Source organism: Zonotrichia albicollis, chromosome 29, assembly GCF_047830755.1.
Source record: "Zonotrichia albicollis isolate bZonAlb1 chromosome 29, bZonAlb1.hap1, whole genome shotgun sequence".
NCBI lineage: Eukaryota > Metazoa > Chordata > Aves > Passeriformes > Passerellidae > Zonotrichia > Zonotrichia albicollis.
Genome location: NC_133847.1, coordinates 5,780,381 through 5,793,385, shown reverse-complemented (window position 1 = coordinate 5,793,385; position 13,005 = coordinate 5,780,381). Strand labels below are relative to the sequence as shown.

At 60.3% G+C, this 13,005-nt stretch overlaps 1 long non-coding RNA gene across 1 annotated transcript; it reads left to right on the top strand.

The window, feature by feature from the left end:
- The first annotated feature begins 10,937 nt into the window (after positions 1 to 10,937).
- LOC141725336 (uncharacterized) lies at positions 10,938 to 12,675 on the top strand. The gene is made up of 2 exons (XR_012577200.1): positions 10,938 to 11,188; positions 12,538 to 12,675. It is a non-coding gene; the product is annotated as an uncharacterized LOC141725336 (long non-coding RNA).
- The last annotated feature ends 330 nt before the right edge of the window (positions 12,676 to 13,005 follow it).

The window sequence follows — 13,005 nt, the reverse complement described above, 5'->3', positions numbered from 1 at the left end:
GCACCCCAATATCCCGGTACCCCCATCCCACTGCACCCACACCCCGTGGCACCCCAATATCTCCGATACCCCCATCCCACTGCACCCCAATATCCTCCGTACCCCCATCCCACTGCACCCCAATATCCTCAGTACCCCCACCCCACTGCACCCCACACCCTGTGGCACCCCAATATCTCCGATACCCCCATCCCACTGCAACCTACACCTTATGGTACCCCAATATCCTCGGTACCCCCATCCCACTGCACCCCAATATCCTCGGTACCCCCATCCCACTGCACCCCACACCCTGTGGCGCCCCAATATCCTCAGAACCTCCCATCCCACAACGTCCCTCAATATCCCACTGCACCCTAACACCCGGTGGCACCCCAATATCCCCAGGTCACCCCGACACCCCCGGGCCCTGGCGGTCCCAGGACTCCTCCCGTGCAGGAATTTTGGCCGCCACTCTGGAAAACATCGGCCCTGGGAGGGCTCTTCCCATCCGCAGCCTCCAGCTCGGGATTTACTCCCGGATTTGGGGATTTGGGTGACCTTTAAGGGAAGAGCGGCGCCGCGGAGGAGTCCAAGGGCTCGGGTGGATCCCACGTGCGAGGAGCGGGGCCGGTGGGACCGGAGGGGTCGGGGCAGGGCCGGTCTCACTCTGGGGTGTGGTGGGATCGGGGTGGGGGGGTCGGGGTGTGTCGGCCCCGCCGGCCTCGTGCATCCCGAGCACGCTGGAGGCAGCCGCGACCCCTGGCCTGGCCCGGCACGCCTCGGCTCGGCACGGGATCCCAGTGCTGACCCCCGGCCTGGCCCGGCACGCCTCGGCTCGGCATGAAACCCCAGTGCTGGCCCCGGCCCCCCCCGCACCCTGCTGGGGCCCAGGCTGGGCTTTTGGGGAGCGGCGCCTTCACAGCCCCCTGTGTGCGCTGGTGGATCCTCCCCCAGCTGGGGATGGACCTGGCAACCCCTGTGCCCTGGGGAGGGGGCAGGAAGGAGCCCCAGTCCCGGGGTACCCTGGCACGGCAGCCCTGGGCCCCTCTGCCCTGGGGAGGGAATGTGGGGGGCAGGAGGAGCCCCAATCCCGGGGTACCCTGGCATGGCAGCCCTGTCCTCCCCCAGCAGGACCCCTGGATCAGGCATGCCCCTCCCTGTGTGGGTGTGGCTGTGCACACACGTGTGGCTGTGGGTTTGCAGCTGTGTACATGTGTGTGTCCATCTGTCCTGTCCGTGTGTCCATCTGTGTGTCCATCCATGTGTGTATCCATCCATGTGTGTATCCACGAGTCCATCCATGTATCCATCCATCCATGTGTCCATCCATGTGTGTCCATTCCATGTGTGTCCCTCCATGTGTCCATCTGTGTCCGTCCATCCATCCATCCATCCATCCATCCATCCATCCATCCATCCATCCATGTGTCCATCCACGTGTCCATTCCATGTGTGTCCATCCGTGTATGTCCATTCCACGTGTCCATTTCATGTATGTCTATCCATGTGTCCATCTGTGTGTCCATCCATACGTCCATCCATGTCCATCCATGTGCCCATGTGTCCATCCATGCATCCATCCATGGTATATCCATCCATGATGTGTCCACCCATGTGTCCATCCATCCATGTGTCCATTCCATGTGTGTCTATCCATGTGTGTCCATTCCATGTATCCATTTCTTGCGTGTCCATCCATGTGTGCCCATCTGTGTTTGTGTCCATCCATGCGTCCATCTGTGTGTGTCCATCCAGGTGTCCATATGTGTGCGTCCATTCATTTGTGTCCATTCCATGTGTATGTCCATCCGTCCGTGTGTCCATCCATGTGTGTCCATTCCATGTGTCCATTTCATGTGTGTCCATCTGTGTGTCCATCCATGGTATATCCATCCATGATGTGTCCATTCCATGTGTCCATCCATCCATCCATCCGTGTGTCCATCCATGTGTTTGTCCATCCATGTGTCTGTCCGTGTGTCCATCCACGTCCCCCTCTCCCAGCCACATCTAAGGCCTCCTTGCACTGCTGTGAACACGTGTGTGTGTGTTTGTGTGTGTTTGCACATGTGTCTGTGTGTGTATTTGCACATGCGTGTGTGTGAGTCTGCACAGGTATATGTGTGTATTTGCACATGTGTGTGTTTGTGTGTGTTTGCACATTTGTGTGTGTTTGTGTGTGTTTTTTTCACACGCGTGTTTGTGTGTTTGTGTGTGCTTTCACAGGTATGTGCGTGTATTTGCACCGGTATTTGTGTGTGTTTGCACACACGTGTGTGTGTTTATGTGTGTTTGCACACGCGTGTGCCGCCGTTCCCGCAGCCGCCGCCCCCGGCCCCGCCGTTCCCGCAGCTGCCGCGGCCGTGCCGGGGCCGGCCCTTCCCGGCACGCGGGCGCTGGGGAGGAAGAGCGGTAATTAAGTTAATTTGCACATGCAAATCATCCGCAGTTGGAATCTGTTAATTTTATAATTTGATGTTTAATGTACATATCTGCTGTGTTTTCCCAGGCAGAAACCCAACATTTTCTGGGTGCTAATGATGGGGGCCGTGCCCCGGGCGGGGGGACAGGGACCCTCCGGGGGTGTCGGTGCTGGTGGGGCACCGGGGCTCAGCCACCACCGGGACTGGCTGTGTCCTGCCCGGTGAGGCCGGTGCGTGCTTGGGCCAGCCCCAAAACTGACGGGATTTGCCCCATTCTGGAGGTGGGGAGGGTTCTTTCCACCCCTCCTGCCCAAGGAGTGTTTTGGGGTGATGGGGGTGAGACCTGGAGACTCAGCTGAGGGGGTGTGGTGGCCACCAGAGCGTCCCCACCCTGCGGGGTCACCCATGGCATTGGTGGCATCAGCCAGCACTGACCATCAGCACCCCAAAATGCAGGAGATACGGACAGAGTGTTCTCTGCCCTTCCCCTGCACCCAGGGCAGCTCTGCTGCCTCATCCCCAGCCCCAAGATCCTGCTCTGAGGCTGAGGAACACCCCAAACACTGTCCGGAGGATAAGGAACATCCCAAATACTGCCCTGAGTATGAGGAACAACCCAGATACTGCCCTGAGGATGAGAATTGCCCCAAATACTGCCCTGAGCCTGAGAATTGCCCTAAATACTGCCCTGAGGATGAGCATGGCCCCAAATACTGCCCTGAGGCTGAGGAACATCCCAAACACTGTCCGGAGGATAAGGAACATCCCAAATACTGCCCTGAGGACAAGCATGGTCCTAAATACTGCCCTGAGGATGAGAATTGCCCCAAACACTGCCCTGAGTGAGCATCCCAGGACCTGGGCATCCCTCCAGGGCTGAGCATCACCCCAAGGCTGAGCATCACCCCAGGGCCAAACCTCACCCCAAACCCACCCCCCCAAAGCCAACCATGCCCCAGAACGAGCGGCTGAGGCCACGCCAGGCCGGTGCCCCGTTATCTGCAAGGCCAGCTGGGGCTTTGCATGTGCCGGATTTGCGGGTTCCCTTTGAAGCTCCGCTGCCTCGGCCGAGATAAGGCGGCACCCGCAGCCCCGGGGCCCGGCAGGACGCGGTTCCCGCAGCCCCGGGGCTCGGCAGGACGCGGTTCCCGCAGCCCCGGGGCCCGGCAGGACGCGGTCACCGGCCCTGCCCCGCCTGGATCCGCCTGGGAGCTCCCAGCAAGGCAGGCACCGTCCCCCGGGGAGCAGGGCAGGGTGATGCCACCTTTCTAATGAAAACTAATTGCCATTAATCCCGTCTCATTGTTTACCCGGGGCTGATTTAAGCACATTTCAGGCAAGACTGAGCAGTTGAACATTTCTAATGTATTTTTCTTTCTGCTTTAATGACCTTGTTGCTGCCACCCCGCTGCCATCTCGCTGCTCCGAGAGGCGCCTGGTGACTTCATCGGGTTCCTCGGGAGGGACAAGGACCCTCCGTGGTTGTTCTGAGGGGGCTGGGGAGGAGCTGAGCTCCCCGAGCCCCGGGGGGACCTGGGACAGCCCCTTGTCCCCATCGGTGTCACCCATGGCTGTCACCATCCAGTTATGCCCCAAGGCCAAATCCAGATGTTTGCAGCCCTGCCCAGCCCCAGATGTGCCCGCCATGCCCCCAGTCCAGCTGTTCCCGCTGTCACCTCAGGGCCATCCATGCAGCTGCTGCCCCCATGCTCCCAAACCAGCTGTTCCCGCTGCTTCCCCATCCAGATGTGCTCCCAGGAGCCCGCTCTGTCCCGGCCCAGCTGTTCCCCCCCAGTCCATGGCCAGTGCCCCCCGAACCCCACCCCATCCCGGTGCCCCCCAGCCCCACACCCAGCCGGGGTTATTTTTATCCTCCTTTATTTCAGCTCTCTCCTGCTCCGGTTCCATCCGGAGTCGGTGACTTTCACAACCTCCTTTATTCCGAGCCCAGACTTTCAGTTCTCCCTCCCTCTGGCAATGAACCAGAGCCGGGGTGGGGGAGAGCCCACAGAGGTGCCCCCAAATCCCCGATGAGGGACTTGGCCTCACGAAGAGCTGCCCCCACCCCTGCTCAGCTTTCCTCCTTTCTCCTCACGAGGATGAAATCCCCAAGATTTCCGTGTCCTACCAAGGAGCAGCAAAGTCGAGGCTTTTGGGTGTGCAGGGCTTTTCCCCTCCCCACGATCTTGGTGTGGCGATGGGGGGATGCCTCACATCACCCCCAACCCCGTCCCCTCCGTCCCTTTCCCTGAGCCCGTCCCTCTCAGCTCGTGCCTCAGTTTCCCCAGTGACCCAATGCACCAACAGACCCCCCCCAAACCCAACCCTAGCCCCCCAAAATGACCCTGCCAGCTCCCAGGAGCCCCCCCATGTGGATCCCCCATGTGGATCCCCCCTGGCTCTTCCCAGGGCCGGCTCCTGGCGTGGGGCCCCGGCAGGGATTGTGATTTTCCCCTCAAGCGTGGCTAACGCCGGCCCCGCAGCCCAAGCCAAAGCATTTCCCACCCCCGGAGAAGCTCTGGAAACTCCCCCTGCAGGGACAAACCTGGGGATGGGGGGTTCCCTCCACAGTCATCACAAAGATTTCACCCAAAATAATGGTGCAGACTGGGAGCGGGCGGCTGAACTCATCCTGCCGTTTACTGGGGTTTTTTTTGCCCTTTCCATCAGCTATTTTCCAGCTTTCAGCCCCTGATATCATTTCTGCACGAGGATAAACCCCGAGGAACTGGGGTTCTGTTTCTCAAAAAGATTCATTAATTCAAGGACAATCAGAGTCCAAAAAGCCGCTTTAAAAAACCCCAACTCTTTATTTATGCCATTATTACAGCCTCCGAGTAAAAATGATGCGCTCTTGGCTTTGAAGCAGAGCAAACAAACCGCCCGAAATGGTTAAAAAACCCCAATTAAACGGTGAAAATCCTGCCCTTCCTCCCTGCCTAAGGACTGGAGTTAAGGTCAGCTCTTTCCTTCCTTAATCTGCGATTTTTTATCTGGATAGCGATTTCCCCTGGGCTGCCAGCCGCTTGGTAAACGGCCTCTTTTGTCTTTAGCCCTTCCTTTCTCCTCAGGAAAATGGAATCCGATTTTTTCATCGGCGTTGTTGGTACATCGCCGTGCCCGGTGCCACGAACCGGGGATGCTCCCGCGCACCCCGGGCTGGGCTCGCTCCCGTTCCCGGTAGGAGCGGCGGGCCCCGCTGCCTTGGGCACCGGCCCGTGCCTTGTTGAACGTGCCCGTCTGTCACGGCGAGCGCCCGGGACACGGTCCAGGCGCGGTTTGTGGCGGGGCCGTGCCAAGCCGGCACGCCGCGGGCGCCTGGCAGGCGCGCCCGGGGTTCATCGGCGTTTCCCATGGCCCAGCACGTCCCCACCGCGCCAGCCTTTGTCCCCACCGGGCTTTCTGTGCCTCCAGACCCCAGGCAGGACCTGCACCCCTGGCTGGGGAAGCCTCGGGCCTGGCTGAGCCTGGGCTTTGCTCCAATCGATGTTCCAGCCGCTCTTGACACCTCGCAAGGATCGATGGACAAGGCAGGGAATTGCCGGCGCCGAGGGACGGGGATAATCCCCCTGGCAGGGCTGTCACCTCACCCCGGTGTCAGCCGGGCGGTGCCACCCTCTGTGCCCATCACCGGGGCTCTGTCAGTGCCTGCCCTTCCTGCAGCTGCAAAGAGCTCCGAGAAAACACCAAAATCCACCAAAATCTGCCCAAAACCGAACCAGCTGGTGGCACTGGGTCGTGTCCCTGAGAGGGGGGGACACCACCGCCCATTGCTGAGCTTCCCATTCCTGGATCCCTTCCCAAACCCTTTCCCTGCCCTGCCAGACCTTTTCCAGACCCTTTTCCAGATCCCTTCCCAGATGCCCTGCCAGATCCCGGGGCTCCACTTCCACAGAGCAATTTAATCACTAAAAGGCGATTTGACACCTTCAAATGACGCTCTGCAGGGCCGCTCCCGGCTGGGTGCGTGTCCTGAGCGGGCTCCAGGCCGGGCAGTGCCCTCATCCCTCCCTGCAGAGGCGGAGGGAGCATCCCCAGCGCAGGAGGAACCAGCCCGGCCCATGGCACAGCCCTGTCCCAGCTCAGCACAGGGGTACCGGGGGGTGACACGGCCAGGTACACCGGGGACAGCGACATCCCGGCCAGGAGCTGGATCCCATGCTGGGCAATCGGCTTTCGAGGAAAAGCAATGTGGGGAGAGGGAAGGGGAAGCTGGAAAAGCTCCAAGATCAGCGGCACTGATACGAAACCATAAATTATCCTCCGGCTGGGGAGGAAGCGGCACCGGGGAAGCGGCACCGCCGGCACCGACCCCGGCCCCGCCGCTGCCATCGTTAGCGGGAGCTGCAATTCCTCATCAATCCAAAGCCGCTAATTAACAGGCGCCGCGGCCGGGGCTGCTCCCCGCATCCATCACGGCCCCGCATCCATCACGGCAGGGTCGGTGCCCGCCGTAAATCACCGGGACCGGGGCTCCGCGCCAGAGCTCCGCGCCGCCGGGAGGGGCCCCGGTTCCGGCAGCACCGGGATGCGCTGGGAGGGCTCCGGTTCCCTTCATCCCCCTCCGGCAAGCGTTAACCAGCTCGGCTTCCCGGCATCCCCACCATCTAATTACAGCCAAGATGAAGCAGGGAACGATACCTCGCCGTTAATTAATAACTCGTCACGGCTCAGAGCAGGCGGGAAGCGTGAACGCCGGGTGCTGGCGGATCAGGGCGCTCGGGTTTTGGGGTGCAGGGGGGGGCACAGGCACCCCCGGAGCCGCAACGGGAGCGAGGAGCTGAAAAACGACATTTAAATAATAAATTCCAGCTATTAAGAGAGGCTGTACCTGGGAGCGCCGGGCAGCGCCGGCGGCCAGCGGGGTAATTAGACCGCGGCTGAAATGATGAAAAGATATCTGCAGGCTTTGAGGCCGAGGCTTTGAAGCTGTAAATCCTGTGAAGGCAGCATCCCCGCACGCACCCGCCGGGAGATATTTACCCGGGACCTGCTTCCCACCATCCACGTGGTGTGCAGAGCCGGGGAAAAAAATCCCCCAGCCACGGGGAGACGATGAGCCCGGAGGGATGTTCGTGGGCACCCCAAATTCTGTGCTGCGGGGAAGGGTGACCCCCGTGCCAAGGGTGCACCGGGCACCGGGGTGGTGCCGGGGCTCCCCCGGGGCTGGAATCGGCTGTGCCAGGAGTGCCAGAGCCACGTCCTGTGCGTGTTGGAGCTTCTGGGGGAAGTGAAAGGTTTCAGTCAGGGCAGGGGCTGGGTGAGCTCGGCAAGGGGAGCCAACATCACCAAGTCGCTGCTGGGTTGGTGTTGCTGAGGGGTTCGGGGTTCCCCCATCCTGGCCCGGGGAAAGGTTTGGATTTCAAACACCCCTGTCCCAAGCTGGCCTCGCACCCCCCGCGGACACACAGACACCCCTGCGTGTGCCCGGGTGTTCACCCAGCCACCCACGGCAGCCCTCGGTCCTTGGCACCGCTGTGGCTGTGCCAGCTCACCCAAAGGGACGTGGCCGGGGTGCGGGGTGGCACCTGGCACAGAGAGGCCATCCAAACGGGGAGATCGTTGGATTTGGCCTCTCACCTGCCCGAAACCCCCTTGGCACAGGGGGTCTGGCCCGGCGGTGCCAGGGATGCCACCGGGATGCGCGGCCGGACGGGCAGAGCCCAGCAGGAGCGATGCGGCAGCTCGGCACAGGGGTAATTAGCAGCTTTGATTCCAGATCCTCATTAGGGGCTGGCACCCCCCGCTGTTGCGCTCCGTGCAATTAGTCGCTAAGTAACACACGGATATTTATACCCCGGCACAGAACCGGGGCCGGCATCGCCACGGCCGGGATGCTCCGGCTGGCACCGGCCCTGCCCGGGACATTTTGGGATAAACAGCCCGGCCTTGCAGGCCAAGGAGCTGAAAGAGGGTCCCAGAGCCACCCGTGGGTGCTCAGTGGCCGGGCAGCACCCAAGGGTGGGCATCCACAGGGGCACGGGTGGCACCTCCACCCTGGGGAAGCCACAGCCCTGGCACCACCGCCAGGGACCGGCAGCTCCAAGAGGCTTTTCTATGGGGAAGATGGTTTATCTTCCCTCTCACCCCACCCTAATTAATTGTTTTAATTAAGGAAATGCCACCTCCACTCCCGACTGCCATTTGCCTGCAGAAACGTTGCTAATTACGGCGAGGGAATCGCGCCGGGGCTCGTTCGCAGGCAGCTGCGAGGGGGGTTGTGAGTGGCGGCGAGGGGGGGGGGCTAAAAATATATGGGAAAAAGGAAAATAAATGAGCTCGAAGATGCAAATCTTCCTCCAGGCAGCGGAGGGAGTTTGGGGTCCCCTGTGAGGGAAGGGGTACCGTGGTGGGGATGCGGTTTGGTGCCTCCATCCGCCCCCTCCGGGTGGGTGCCGAGGGATCCGGGGCCCTGGTGGTGTCACCCAGCTGGAAATCGCTTTGGGAAGGGGGGCCCGAACCCCGAATTCGCCGCTGCACGGAGCTGGCACCGCCGCCTCCCTCGCCGGCTTTGTCAGCAGCAGCAGCCGGGAGCTCGCGCTGCGCTCTGCTTTTTAACAGCTTTCATGAATTTTAATGGGCAGTTGCTGCTGGATTTCTCCTCTTCCCGCTGCTTTCCCGCCCCCCGCAGCCCTTTCGGGTCGCCCTTTCCCTCCTCGGGGCTGCTCCTGCTCCCGGCATCATCCGAGCCTCCCAAATCCTCCCCTCTGTCCCCACTGTCACCCCCTCGGAGCAGATTTGTCCCCACCGGTGGCGGCTGTTCGTGGGTGCCGCGGGTCTGCCCGGTGCCTCCGGGCACCCCGGTGGCTTTTCCCGAAATTCCACGGATACAAAGGCTCCGGAGACGCCACTTCAGAGCCATCCGTCTTTATTAGCAGCTGGTTAACACCTCCCCGAGGGACCATAACGAGGGGAAGCAACTTAATCACCGTCATGCAGCAAAGTGCGGGCGGGCACGTCTGCCCCGGCCACTGCCACCCCCAGCGCCGCCGCTTCCCGGTGTCCTCGGGTGCTCCCACTGGTGACAGGGACCGTCCTGAGCATGTCCCTGCTGTGACAGCGTGGTCCCTGGGCCTGAAGGTTTGTCCCCAATGGTCCCTCCAGGTTCTCCCGGTCCTTTGGTTCCTGCAGACATGCTGGTTCTCCAGCCATGTCCCTCCTGGCCCCAGGCAATGGTGCTGCTCTGGTGTCCCCTCTGCTCCCTCCTGGTGCCACAATGACATCCCTGCTGGTCCCTGCTGGTCCATGAAGGGGTCTCCCATGGAATGGATGCTGGCTTCTGCCCTTTTCCCAGGGGATTTGCAGTGTGGGGCCGGGAATTGCAAAGCAAAGGGGTTTGGGGCTGTGAGGGAAAGGCCACAGCTCCCCAGACCACCTCAGGGACAGGGACACAGGGCACCAGGGGTGGTGACAGCACCCCCCGAGGTGCCACAGGGCAGGGACACGGTGGGGGTGTGGATCAGCTGCCAAACCCCACCAGGCCTCGCTATGGCTCCATCCCAGCTCCCAGCAGCTTTCCCAGAACTCCATTCCCATCTCCTTCAGATTTGGGTCCCATTCCCAACACAAAGCGTCGCTTCCAAATGGCTCGTGCTTGCCAAAGGGATGGAAATAACATTTTCTGGCGAAGATTTTGCTTTGTTTTTTAAAAACGCTGCTTAGAAAAGGCTCAGCGCTGTCGGTCCCTCCCCTGCCACCGCCAAATCCCAGAGATTTTGGAGCTGATCCCACCTGGCTCCAAAATTCCTCTTATTCTGGGAGAAATTTCTCAGCTCCATCCCCCGCCCTCAGAGCCAGTGTTGGACCTGGGCGAGCTTTGGGAAAGATAAAAACAAGCTTGGAATGCTGTGGGCCTGCTTGGCTCCTCGGGTTGGGAAAAACTTGTTCCAGGAGGAGCGTGCAGGAGCAGGGGAAGGAGTGGGAGCAGCTGGGTCAGTCCTGCCCAGGACTTCTGCTGAGCCAGGTCCTGCTGTCCCACCAAAGGGTCTCTGTTCTCCCATCCCTGGTCAATGAAGTGCCCTGCTTGAATGAGGGGACGTGGTGGTGGCCATGGGGAGGAGATGGTGGTGACCGTGGGATGGAGATGGTGGTGGCCATGGGGACATGGTGGTGGCCATGAGGGGCAGGAGATGGTGATGGCCATGGGCAGAAGATGGTGGTGGCCATGGGGACATGGTGGTTGTGGCCATGGGGACATGGTGGTGGCCATGGGGAGGAGATGGTGGTGGCCATGGGGACATGGTGGTTGTGACCATGGGGACATGGTGGTGGCCATGGGGAGGAGATGGCTGTGGCCATGGGGACATGGTGGTTGTGACCATGGGGACATAGTGGTGGTGGCCATGGAAAGGAGATGCTGGTGACTATGGAGGGATGGTGGTGGCCATGGGGACATGGTGGCTGTGGCCATGGGAGGGAGATGCTGATGGCCATGAGGGGATGGTGGTTGTGGCCATGAAGGGATGATGGTTGCAGATTCAAGCACCTGATCCCAACCCCAAGGCCACCTCCATTTCCCCAAGGTCACACCCATCTCCCCATGACATCTCCCTTACCTCCACCTCCGCCTCCCCAAGCTGTGCCTTCACCCTCCACTCTTCACCTCCATCACTCCCAGTCCTGCTTTCCTCTCCCCCATCTCCCCCAGCTCCTCCACGGCCACTCCCGGACCCCGCGGCTGCCGCCGGCTCCCGCATCCTCCCCACGAGGCGAGGCCGCCGGGGAGGAGCGCCGGGAACCGGCGGCGGAAGATCAAGAGGGAGATGATCAAAGGAGGGATGTGGGTGAGCGCTGGCAACCCTGTCACCCTGGAGACGGGAAGCAAATATTTGGGCTAATGGCACTCCCGGGGAGCAGGACCGGGCGCTTGCCATTGTCGGGTGACAATGGGGACGGGCAGCTGCCACCGAGGGGGCGGCAAGGGGGGGATTTGGGCTGTGGGCGGCTCCTGATGGGAACTGGACACGACGCAGTGCTGGGTACCCGGCCCGAGGGAGGCTCTGGCCCAGGGATGCTCGTTTGAGGGATGCTCTGGCCCAGGGATGGCTGTCCAGGGGGATCTTTATCCCGGGAACGCTCTGGCTCAGGGATGCTCTGGCTAAACAATGCCTGTCCAGGGTGATTTTTATCCTGGGAATGCTCTGGCTCAGCGATGCTCGTTTGAGGGATGCTCTGGCTGAAGGATGCTCATCCAGAGTGATTTTTATCCCGGGAATGCTCTGGCTCAGGGATGCTCGGCTGGATTCAGGGGCTGTTGGGAGGGTGAAGGCTCACGACACTGGCGCTGTCCCGCAGTGCCACCGTGTCACAAATTCAGCAGCACCAGGGGCGCTGCCAGCCCTGCTCTGTCCCCTCCTGCGCGGATCTGTCACAGCCCTGGGCTCAGCCTTATCCTGAGCTCAGCCTTTCCCTGGGCTCAACCTTTCCTCACCATCCCTCCTGAGCCTTCCTCCCACACAGCCCCCAGGTGCTCCTCCCGCCCAGCCAGGAGGGAAACTGAGGCACGGAGCGCTCAGACAGGCAGCTAGTGCTGGGAAGGGGCTGCAGGAGCCGTGTGTGTACACAAATAAATACACGTTGCTTTTTTAATATATCTTTTTAATAAGCTCGAGCAAGCGGCTGAACACAGAGAACGCTTAAAATTAAATATAGCCTCGAATATGTGCAGCTTTAATCCAATGGTGTGTTTGTAAACACATCTTTAAGGCACTGGGAGAGCGGCCAGGCTGCCACCTCCCACCCTCCTGCTTGGGGACACCTGCAGAGGTGACAACGTTGCCCTTGGTGGCCCTGGGCAGATGTGGGTCTGTCTGTGCAGGATGGGCACAGCCCGAGGTCCTGGGGAGCACAGGAGAGTGGTAAATAATAATAATAATAATAATAATAATAATAATAATAATAATAATAATAATAATAATAATAATAATAATATCATCCAATTTCCCATAATAATACCAATATTATCAATAATGATAATAACAATGATGATAAGAGCAATAATAATAATACAATTATTTCAAAATCTTAATAATAACAATGCTGGCAATGGAAGTACTAGGGTTAGGGTTAGGGGTAGGGTTAGGGTTAATTAATAATATTATTATTAACGCTAATTATTCCCGGGCTGCCAAAGGGCTCTCGCCTGGTGCCCGGGTCCGTCCCCACAGCGCAGCACCTGCCGGGGCGCCGCCGCTTCCAGGAGCACGATGGAATTGGAGTGACAGGGAGGAAAATCAATCTGAATGAATGAGGTCACCTGCCTCATAAATAATTCATCAAAGGCGCGTGGTAACACACCTCGGCCCCGGAGCCGCGGGGGCAGGCGGGGAGCGCGGCCGGGAGGGCTGCGGGGACCGGGTGGGTGCTGGGGATGGGGATGGGTGCTGAGGACAGGGATGGGTGCTGGAGATGGGTGTTAGGGGCTGAAATGGGTGCTGGGCACAGGGATGGGTGTTTGGGGACAAGGGTGGGTGCTCGGGATGGGTGTTAGGGGCTGGGATGGGTGTTGGGGTCAGGATTGGGTGTTTGGGACAGGGGTGGATGTTCAGAAGTGGATGTTAGGGGCCAGAATGGGTGATTGGGACAGGGGTGGGTGCTGGGG